Genomic DNA, 10972 nt, shown 5'->3' with positions numbered 1-10972 from the left:
CCAACTCAGCAAAGTGCCTCAAACAGAAATAAATGTCACTTATCTGGAATGCTGATTATCATGACATTTAAGATTGCTATAACAATGTTTATGAAGATCAATATTTGCAACTACCATTATAAATAGCAAAGGAGGTATTTTTCTACATCAATCAGAGAAAGTGAGAAGCCGAGAGCAATCTAATTCCCATAGTCATCATATATACATCAGATGATCTGTTGACCTCACATACTCGACTTTGTTCTTTAGCTCTACAAATGCACATGTTACTAGCAGGGAGAGAGAACCGAGGGCTTGGAAGGAAAGGGACAACGTACTTCACAACAGCCAAGGCTATATGAAAGTCGGATGCACCTACTATCTGTACACACACACAACTATTTGGGTTACTCAGACATGAAGGTTATATGAAATGTGTGGGGCAGGAAGATGGACCTTGTGTGTGCAAACCTTGTGGAGAGGGATGAACGATGGCAAATGGAAAAAGAGAAGAAAATGTAGCTGAATTATACTCCCATCAGAAGTCCGTCCTTTAAGAAAATAACACAGTACACAGTCAAAATCATGCAAAGGGAAGGCTTTTCTGATACAATGCCAGCCATTTGTCAGGTAAAAGGCACAAAAGTGTCTAAGGAAAGTTCCATCTGGTAATCAAAATGGTATGACCACTGCATCTTAAAAAGCAATCATTATATTTTTATGCTTCTGGTCTGCTAAGATTTTTTTTATTTGTTTTGGCAATGCATCTACTTTTTTCTATGAATTATCAGTGAATACAGGAAAGGCTTTTTAGGATCTTCAGTGCAACATGTGTTTGATCGGAAATGCATATATTTTTAAGCCATTAGAATGCAGTTGTATGCAGCAGGTATGCTATCACTGCTCTTGCTTTAGATATGTATCTCCCTTCTACAAACAATAGCTAATGCAGACCCACTAACCCTCCCTCTCCTCCTCCCTCCTCCCCCCCCAAACTCTCTATCCTTTCTCCTCTCCTATCATTGCAGTAACTGAATTAAAGTAATTAAAAATTATCCTGGTTGTAAATGCATTGTAAGACCAGAAATTAGACTGTTCCCATTGACTTCAGAGAAACTGGGTCATAAGTATGCATGATGGATAGGAATATATAATTAGGAGGACTTTGCATTTCTGCTTTGGTTTTCATTTTTTCCTCACTCAATTAATAAGTAAAGTCAACTGTATAATGGGAAAATGTGTCTATCAAAATGGAACACATTTTCATTTGGCTTTTATATTTTCCAAATGAATTCCCTTGAAAATGAAGTATATAATTGAAACAGAAATTATGTACTTATTGCTTATAAAAATATATCATGGGCAAGATGGTGAATGTTGAACTACTTAGAGAAATTTACTCCTTTGCGTTTTTCACAAGCGGTTCCACTATGTGAACTCATGGATCTTTGCAGGAACCCGGGACATTTGTCTCTATTCCTGAATGCAAAAGAATGGAAATATGGCATTCTATCATTTTGCTGTACTTGATCCAGATCCATTCTTTCTTTTTTTTTTCTAATGTTTTGGAAACATACAGACATGAAAACCAATGTCTGCCTGGCCCAGCAGGAGATAGTAAAATACTTCACAAACACCAGATGGGATTTTAACAATGTTTGTAAAAATATAAAATGCTTGAAGCATTCTCTGCAAACCTAAAACTGAACATGTTTCATCTCATTACAAGCCTTTTTTTTAACCTAGTGAATTCCTTTAAATTTTCTGTTTGAAGACTGACAGTGTTCACAGACCTCTGACATTTAAAAAGAAACCCCAAAATCAACCCCTTTGGAAACTAATATCAATAGATATAATAAAATACTTGTGTGATATCACCAGTGTAAATCCTATGTAATAATAACAACGTGATTGCACAGTCTCAGTGCTGGGAAAAACATAATAATATTTTTGTTTCATTCTTCTGTTGGATAACTAAGACATAATATAATGTATTATGTTTATATTTTCAACAATCAGATAATACCTTAAAAGTGAAAAAGCAGACTACCTATCCATCATCACTTTGAAGGAAATAATGAGAAATAATGATTCCCTACTCCTCCAGGACCAGGAATGAAGCTGAATGGAAAATTTTAAGAAATCTACCTTTGCCACAAGATACACAATGATTTAAACTGAAATTGTTTGGAGAGGGAGATGAGCCAGCTTCACTGAATTTCCCATTAGAAAAAAAAAAAAAAAAAAAAAAAGCATTTCAAAAGTATTGGAAAAAGTTATTTAGATGATTTTCTAATTTATTTTCTGTTTGATCAGTTTTACTTTCAAAGCTTTAATCTTAAAATGTAAGGCAGTATAGCTGAAATAATACACATTTATTAATGAAATGATGTATTTAAAAATGATCAAAAAGAGCAACTCGTGTCAAAACAAGTTAAGATTTCAACCATTCTGAAATTTCAGCATATTGCCCTGACAAGGGATGAACAGAATAATCAACATCTTGAAAGTTTGATGGGAAAGGAAGAGAAAACATTCTAAACTGCATGAAACGATGAAGTTAATTTACAAGCAGAATTCAATAGAATTCTGTAGAAGGAAGCCTTGTCTATATAAAGACAGCCTTGAAACCTACTCATTCTCTTAAATCTAAACAGCATTTGAATTAACTGGACATTTTAAAGTATATGGTGCATAAGTATTATTTCCCTTACCAAACATTTCTGATTACAGGGTAGCTGCACTTTCCTGAGCAATAGATGCACAACTCTTATACAATTTGTTATTTTTCTGCCTCCATGAGACAAAGGTAGCTTGCATTAATACGTAGAGGGGTGTGTTGTCCTGATCCAGGAGCCTTGGTCTCCCTTAAGTGGTAAGTTGCAAAGTCGAACTTTCTGCTTTCCCTTTCACAGCAAACCTTTGTGTTCCCAGGAGCAGTGATGTCTGGGTTTAATGCAAGGACTCTCTTCTCAGTGTGCACTGCAGTAGGAGCTGCCATGCTCCCAGGGGAAGGGAAAGGCAGTGTCTGCAGAGAGCCTGGAGTTTCTCCTTCTCATTTTCTGGCTGGATGTTGTTAGGCAAAAGGTAAAGTAATGATAACATTAATTTAGCAATCCGGTGGTCAGGATCCGGTCACTGAGTGCAAATAGGAGGTTGGCTTTGGGTGGGAGAGGCATTTCAAGGAGAAGCTCCTCACTCTCATAACCCAGCAGAAGTCCAGCGAGAAGAGGGCCTTCTTACTCAGCCTGTGGGCACTTCTGCGTGGGCCTGGTGGCAACTTCAAGGGCAGCAAGGGCCATGCCAAGGGAATTTTAGGCAGTACCTGAAGTGGGTGATGCTGGAAAATAGCTTTTCTGACATCTTTGTGAATTAGGTACTTCATCTCAATGCAGCTTCAGCAGTCGTCAACTTTTTTTAGATGTTCTGGAGGGGAAGAAGGGAGCTGTGTTGGTAATACAAAATAGCTTAGTTTAGAAAGATTCAATTCCAGAAATGCCTATTTCCATCTGAAGGTACTTAGTAGAGTGTGGCATTATAGGTATTTATGCAACAGGTTTACCAGATTCTCTCAGTTGTGATTTATATTTATTATTTAATTTTAAAGAGGCGTCAAAAGAATTGCGGCCCCCTTAGAGTATGCCCTTTCTAGTTGTGACTCTTGGATGACTTTATGAACAAAAGCGCAGGGTGTCGATTGAAGTAAAGCCACAAATGAGTTATGCATGGTCATCTTTAAATCAGGAAAACATTAAGTGTCTTTGAGTTTCCCTATCCCTTTGCTCTGTCAGCCCAAACTTCATAAGGTGAAGCTTGATATCCATATATTTTATGAGCCTAACTTTTGCACCAGCAAGTGCCACAATTGTATCCTCAAATGTAGCTTTATTCTGAGAAAACATATGGATATGTGGGTGACTGAGAGCCCAGTGAAGACTAACTGAATCCAATGTGAACCTTTCCACCAACTTCATTGGTATTTATGTTAACAGTTAAACCACATTTTTATTAAGAAATGAAAGATTTCTGTAGACAGTTGCATAAAACAAACAGCAAAACCATAGAGTCAGATATCTCATAGAATCATAGAATAGAACCATAGAATGATTTAGGTTGGGAAAGACCTCCAAGACCATCTGGTCTAACCATCACCCTACTACCAACGTCACCGACATGACCTCTGGCTTGCTTTGTGAAAATCCCACACTGAAGGTCATCCAAGGAAGAATGATTTCAGCAAAGCTAGTACTGATAGAATCTTTTTGTTATGCTTTTTGTAAAGTTGCTTGTTCTAGTAGCAGATACCAGCTATAGTTACTGACATACTATGCATTATTAATTGGTGATTTTTATTCTCTTCTCCTGTGATGTATTATTGCATTTCCTGAGGTTCTGGTGTGAAGTGCAGTTTGTGTTTTTTGGTTATGTATTTTTAAAACACTAATACTGTCTAGATAAAGAAAAGCCAGAATAAATTCTACTCATGAAAATTTTATTTTGGTTAAGTAATGTATATGCATCGCCTACACATTTGGCTGCATCCATTTGCAGACAAAATCTGCTTTCATAGAAATTTATGTGCAAGAAACTAGGGACAAACTTTAAAAGCTGGAACACTTTAGCAGAGACATTTTACAAGGGTCCTACAATTTGAGTTCATCAGTTCCACATGTGGCACCCCCTGGAAACCTACATTAATTTTGAGTATACAGTCACAGAAGAATTGGGTCCTATATATTCCTTGGTGAGAAAGATATAAGCAGTCAGTGTCCTCAGGGAATTCACAGAATAAAGCCTATCTCACTGTGCAGTTGTGTACTAAAATACATCTTTGTAAAATCATGATCCTTTCAGTATTTTTATTTTTCCGTGACTTAAAAGTTAAAATACACTTGGGCTTCCCTTTTGTAAATGTCAGCCCTCCAAACTAGGCCTGAGATGCACAACTTGAGATAGGTTTTCTCAAGTTTATAATCATCAGCATCACTGGTAAAAGAAGCTCTGCAGCGGGAGCTCCACTAACAACACTATTGTGCAAGACCGTCAATAAGCCAAATCACTCTCACTATATTTTTTGGCTCTCCAGAAAGAGGAAAGCAGCTAAAACATACTGGCAGGAGCTCTGCCACCTTTGGAAGAGATGTAAGTATCATGTGTCCAGCTCCCGTCTGCCTGCTGCCCACACACGACTATTGAAGGACAGGCTGCAGGCTGCTCACTAGGGCCTGCCTAGTGGTGCATCACTTTGGCTTTGGGCTTGCACCAGCTTCCCTTTGTTTGATTTTATGCATCAGGGTTCCTTAGCCTGTGCTTGAGAGCCTTCATGAGCCCTAAAGGAGCCCATGCCTCTATAAGTAATGAGTCCTGTGGTCCTCTGAATTACATGGGCACTACCATCATCAGACTACCTTCATCTCTACAGAGTCAGCACTGTGAGCTGGCAAAGCTCAGCACACAATGAGAGAAGACAAGAGAAGCAAAAATGTTCCATTTTTAGCGTGTGCCTTCATTTTTTTGACAGTAATTACTCTCAGAGATGCCTGCAAGGTGAAGTATAGCCTCTGAGTTTCAGGGGAAATGGGAAGCCGTATCCCAATTCACCTACTTTGAAAATGGCTATCTGTATGTTACTTATGATGCTGCAAGAATAAAAGAAACAGTCAGATGGAGAGAATATTTTTCCAATTTCTTTTTGGCCATGGAAATAAACTGTCAATTATTTGTGCTGGTGTGTGCATGTGTCCAGATGCTGCTTTTCAAGTAACACATCCTGCCCAAGCTCCATGTAATGGCTCCATCCACAGTGAGTGCCTTCAACTGAGCTGGGTTCTCATTCCTGTCTTCTCTTTCTCATCCAAGAGAGAGTCTATAAGGCTGAATGAGTCCTGAATTACATTCTTTTTAATGGACCCAAATGCTAAATACCCTTTCTGTGTTTCAAAATTCACATCTGGAAGCAATAATAAAGCCACTTTGCCTATAAGTAACTTTATCCATACTACTTACAATTTAAAGAGCATTTTCTTTGTATTCCTATTTAAAAAATTTGGCAAAAATATCTCTCAGACCCTGGCTGATTCTCCTTGTCTTGGCTAAAAGGTGCAGTGCACCCTTTCAACCTCCAAATGTGATCTTTCTGTCTCTTCTGAAAACAAAAATGTTTCCCTTTGAAGTTGCTGAGGCAAGCCAGTGGTGGTGGTTCACGCGTTTGCTTCCAGAAAACCTATTATTCATAAATTGGAACACCTACCTGATGACTGCAAAGGCCCAAGCTACAGGCTTGGATACAGCATATTTCAGCAATCATTCTCCCATGTCATTATTACAGCAGACAAACCTAATGTGTGGAAGAAAATATTAAAAAGAAAAAAGAATTTATGCTTGTATAACAGCAGATACACTGAATATAAAATGAGGTTAAAAAAATAATAGAATATACACTGTATTTTAATGAACAGTGCATCCTTCTCCAAGGATTTTTAGGCAGCATATGGAAGAATTTATTTTTTTTGCATTTTGTGTTGGGATCAAATACACTAAAACTCAGATAGCACTGATAGTAGGGTAATCATATTCACATTTTTACATGACTTCTTGAAAATCCAGGCATTTATATAAACTTCATAATCTGTTTTCCAGTATATTAAAAATGTGTTAGAAAATAAAAAGCATGTAAAAATCTAACACCTAAAGCCACGTCCCTTCTTTGGTTTCAGAAAGCAATTTCTATTTAGCAGTGGCTTTGATTCTTCATCTTCTTGAAGACATGACTTGAGCTAGCTCAGCTTTGCATTTAGCCTGAAAGACGTGTCAAATCTGTCCAAGAAAGCTCTGGTATATCAATATATTTACACACAGGCATGTAAACAGCCCTGCTCTGTAGCATGATATATCCCTTGTGAGTCAAAATTTCCACTAACTTCAATTAAAATCAGCAAAACAAGAGCATGAACTGAAAGACTGGCCCTTACAACTATGGATTTAAGATAACTGTGGAAGGGAATCTGTCCCTGAAACTACACTGGGTTCACTGTGAGCTGACCCATCTACCATTTTATAACCTCATCTAGCTCAATTAATAAATTTTCTTTCTTTTTTTTTTTTGTCACAGAAAAAAACAAGTCTTGAAACCTCATCCCTCAAATCCAAATATGTGTTTCAAAGTGAGGTATGAAGGAGAGATAAATTCCTAATGTGAGGGTGTTTGCAAAGCAGGTTGTTTGCTCTGTTAATTTGCCTGCATACAATTTAGATTGGTAAGTGGTGTCTACTGACACCATTAATGGGCTGAATGCAAGTGGATTGTGCACAGCTATCTAATAAATGCTATATAAACAGAGAATATCTGAAATAATTACATAAACACAGTGAGTCCTAAAAATAACCTAGAACTTTACAACTTGTAAAGAATCACAAGGCTTCTCCATGTTATTTCAGTACCTTCTGATATTTTTTTTTCTTCTATTTCCTGAAAAACTGTCTGGAGAATGAAGAACAATTTTAGCACAGAGGACTAACTAAGGATACAGTGTCCCCATGAGAACTATCATTATAAAGCTACCAGGATGTTTTGTACCTTTTCCTCCTCCTATTACATATGTTGTAGCTGGGTTCATCACTGCTAACATGGAACTGAATTGGTCACCCTATGTCTTAAAGATTTCAGAATATTCCTTCAGGATTGCCTTTTCTAACCTTGAAACATATCTCATAATAATTCTGATACTGTATTTGTGAAGGCAGCTTTCCTGAAAATTAGCAGAAAAAGCACAGTCCTTCGTTTGAGAGTTACCTCTAACTGAAATCAGAACACGGGTCCAAACAAACTTTTCATCTGACACATTCATGGCACAGTGATGGGGAACCTGTTGTGGCAAGTTGATCTCACCACTTTTTCATATATAATCCAAGCTCATCAGATAAGAACCAAAATCCATTTCCACCCATGGCCTGAAGAACCAAGAAAATCACATTGGACACCAAGTGAGGGAAGGGAAAGAAGTATTCACAAAAGTTAAGTTTAGCCTTCAAAGAACAGACTTGTTAGGCTGCCGCTGTTGTTGATAGGAGATAAACTGTACTGGAGGAAAAAATCAAGAACACCCAGATTATGGCTTTTGTTCTGAAATATCTTCTAAAGAAGCCTCTCTCTCTCGTGAGTATTGTATGTTTCCTTCCTTCCCTCAGGCACTGTAAACTTTCATGTAACCTGCCTACTGCTGTTCAATACTTTGGGAAGGATGGAGAGTTAACATTCATCCACCCTCTCTCCCATGCAGAGAATGGTTGTGGCAAGCATCTCTGTGGTAAGTGTTGGTCACAATGCAGGGTGTTAAAAACATTCCCTTACTGTCGTACAGTCTGTGCAGCCTTTCCTCATTGTACAGGAATGCCAGAGACTATCAGCTGAACCCTCAGTCACAGGGTCTAGGATTCCTCAGTCACAGGGTCTAGGATTCCTTCTTAAATGAACCGTAGGTAGTTTTCCACAGCTTTATTAATAGCTGCTAGTTGGTGCAGGAGACATGCAGGCACTTTCCTTAATGACAGAGCGGCTCACTAATCTGCAGCCTGGTCCTCTGCACCTGCATTACACCTCTGCTCTTGCAAAGACCTGCTGGTAAGCAAAGGGTTACTGTACAGAAAGTGCATCCAAGCCCCTCTCTTTGTGCAGGTAGAAAGCTACTTTCCACTTTGAAAGACTTTTCAAGATGAACATTGGGTTAAAGGCTATATCATACAAACTCTTTGTTGTAACTCTAACCTTCCTCTCACATCTAGGACAGAAATACAGAACAATGTATGTTGGGAGTGGGGAGGGCTTACAGAAGAAATCTGGTTCAACATTCAGCTCAGGGCAGGACCAGCTTCAGATCAGGTTGCTCAGGGCCTTATCCAGTTGAGGATCTGAAAAGAAATCAAAGGCTCTTGAAATAAGTTATGCACATACACACAAGTCTGGGAATAGCTGGAAAAAAAAAAAAAAAAAAAAAAAAAAAAGTTTAAGAGGGGATATTAGTTTTCTGTTGAGTTTTACACAAGTTAAGATCAGTTAGACTACATCCTTGCTTCTTTACATACACCAATCTCTTTTAGTATGTGAAATCACAGAAAGTAAAAACCTCTTTTGAGGTCTCTCTGTTGCTGTTTTACCATAAAACTATTACTATTTCAGAGTGTCTGGGCATTTCAAATGCAAGTTTTATACAACGGCTGCATTTAACGGGCTAGATTACATTTTTACCTCCTACCTGAATTGTTTAAAATAAGCTGCTGCTCATTTTTTCCCAATCGTTTTGTCCAGAGCTCTTGCTGAGCATCCCGAGAAGGGCTCGGAGCATCACCGCAGCCAGCAGAGGGAGCCCACGCTTTTAGCTTGGTCTGAGCTTACTGAAATCAGTAAGGATGGAGAGCAGTGTCAGAGGCAGTATTAAGAACACAGGCTCAGTACAAAAATGCAAGTGTTGGTAAGAGATGGTAGCCAAGTTGCTTTCTAACTCAAGCAGAAATCTCTCTCCCTTGTGTGTGCGTGCTTTTGGCAAAACAATAAATAAAATCCCCACCTTCCAGTAATAAGCAGTACGAAATTATTCCCTGCGAATACACAAATGTATGGGAATCCATTCAACTTCTTCACAGATCAACTTATAGATATGGTTGGAATCTTTTAATTAACCCTTGGCCTCATATGCCTTTTTGTCTGTCACTACTTTTTCAAAAGTCATAATAATGTCTTCTTCTACTGCTTTATCTTCTTCACTTCACCAACTTCTTTCAACTTAAGCATCGCCAACAGATATATACTTACTTTGTCCATATAAACAGTCACAAAGAAGTTTTGTAACATACAAGAAATTCATTTATAATACTTACCTGTAACTTTTCTAGAGGGTAGTTTGTAGTTTTAATGTTTTTCTTCAATGTTTTTTCATAATAGCTTTGTCATAACTGATGTTAATTATTCTTTCTGTAAAAGTATTAATAAAAGATACCATGTTTTTCATGTATTATATTTTTTTACAGAAATTTCCCCAAAAAAGTTGCAATTCACCTGAAGATAATTCTAAACTTGCTAGTTCTTACTGTGTCAAGGTGCTGAGATAGAAATGGAAAGAATAGCCGTGTATACTAAAGGAAAGGGAACTACTACAAAAGCCTCTATTATTTGGATGAATGACAGTAATTAATAAGCTGCATTTGAGAAACATCTACGTACCTGATAATACATTTTCTTGCATCTGTCAACTCACAGAAATAATAATGAGTTGAAATAAATTATTCTTATCAGATTACTCCAAACTTCTACACCTCAAAATAATTTAATGCTAAAATTAACTTGATGTTGTATTTGATGGTTTCTTTCAGATGTATATTCCAAAGAAACATAAAGCAAGAATTATTGCTGCTTGGAAAAAATGCAGTGGAAAAAATTTTGCAGTTATACTGCTGGACACCTGTAAAACTGGGGAAAAAAATCAAAACTCTAAAGCTCTGAAGTAAAATATACCATAAATATTTTTTTTAACCAACAAAGCAAATATGAATTTAGGATTTCAAAATAGTTTCCTTAGTCTAATTTTTACATTTGTTTTTAAGTTGTTCTCAGTTAGTAATTAAGTTGTCCAAAGTTAGAACAGCAAGAAGCAACCAGTGCCTCAAAAATTAGCAGTTATATAAATAAACAGAAACACCCTCTTCTGAAGATTTCTGGGTAAAAATGAGCATTGCTAAAGAGTAGTATCTGATTTGACTTCAGTTAATCAGTGAATAGTATGCTCCTGCCCTGACAAACATTGAATACAATGCTAATGTATTTTTACATAACACAATGCATAATCTGACAACTCTGGCACTGTATGGAAGAGGTAGATTTTACTTTCTGTTACAACTAAATGGGTCAAGCTGCAAGCTGTTGAGAGGACATAAAATCTGAAGCAAAAGAGAACAGCTGAATTCATTATGGCCACCCATGAGCAGCACAGCATCTCTCATG

General features: G+C 37.4%; 1 long non-coding RNA gene across 1 annotated transcript; it reads right to left on the bottom strand.

Annotated features, from left to right (window-relative positions):
- Window positions 1-990: 990 nt before the first annotated feature.
- LOC137849507 (uncharacterized) lies at window positions 991-9900 on the bottom strand. The gene is made up of 4 exons (XR_011091921.1): window positions 9231-9900; window positions 8806-8886; window positions 6230-6316; window positions 991-3405 (listed from the first exon to the last, which is right to left on the bottom strand). It is a non-coding gene; the product is annotated as an uncharacterized lncRNA (long non-coding RNA).
- Window positions 9901-10972: the final 1072 nt, after the last annotated feature.

Source organism: Anas acuta, chromosome 1 (genome assembly GCF_963932015.1).
Source record: "Anas acuta chromosome 1, bAnaAcu1.1, whole genome shotgun sequence".
Lineage (NCBI taxonomy): Eukaryota > Metazoa > Chordata > Aves > Anseriformes > Anatidae > Anas > Anas acuta.
Note: the sequence above shows the minus strand (reverse complement) of the source record. Positions and strands in the feature narration are given on the sequence as shown.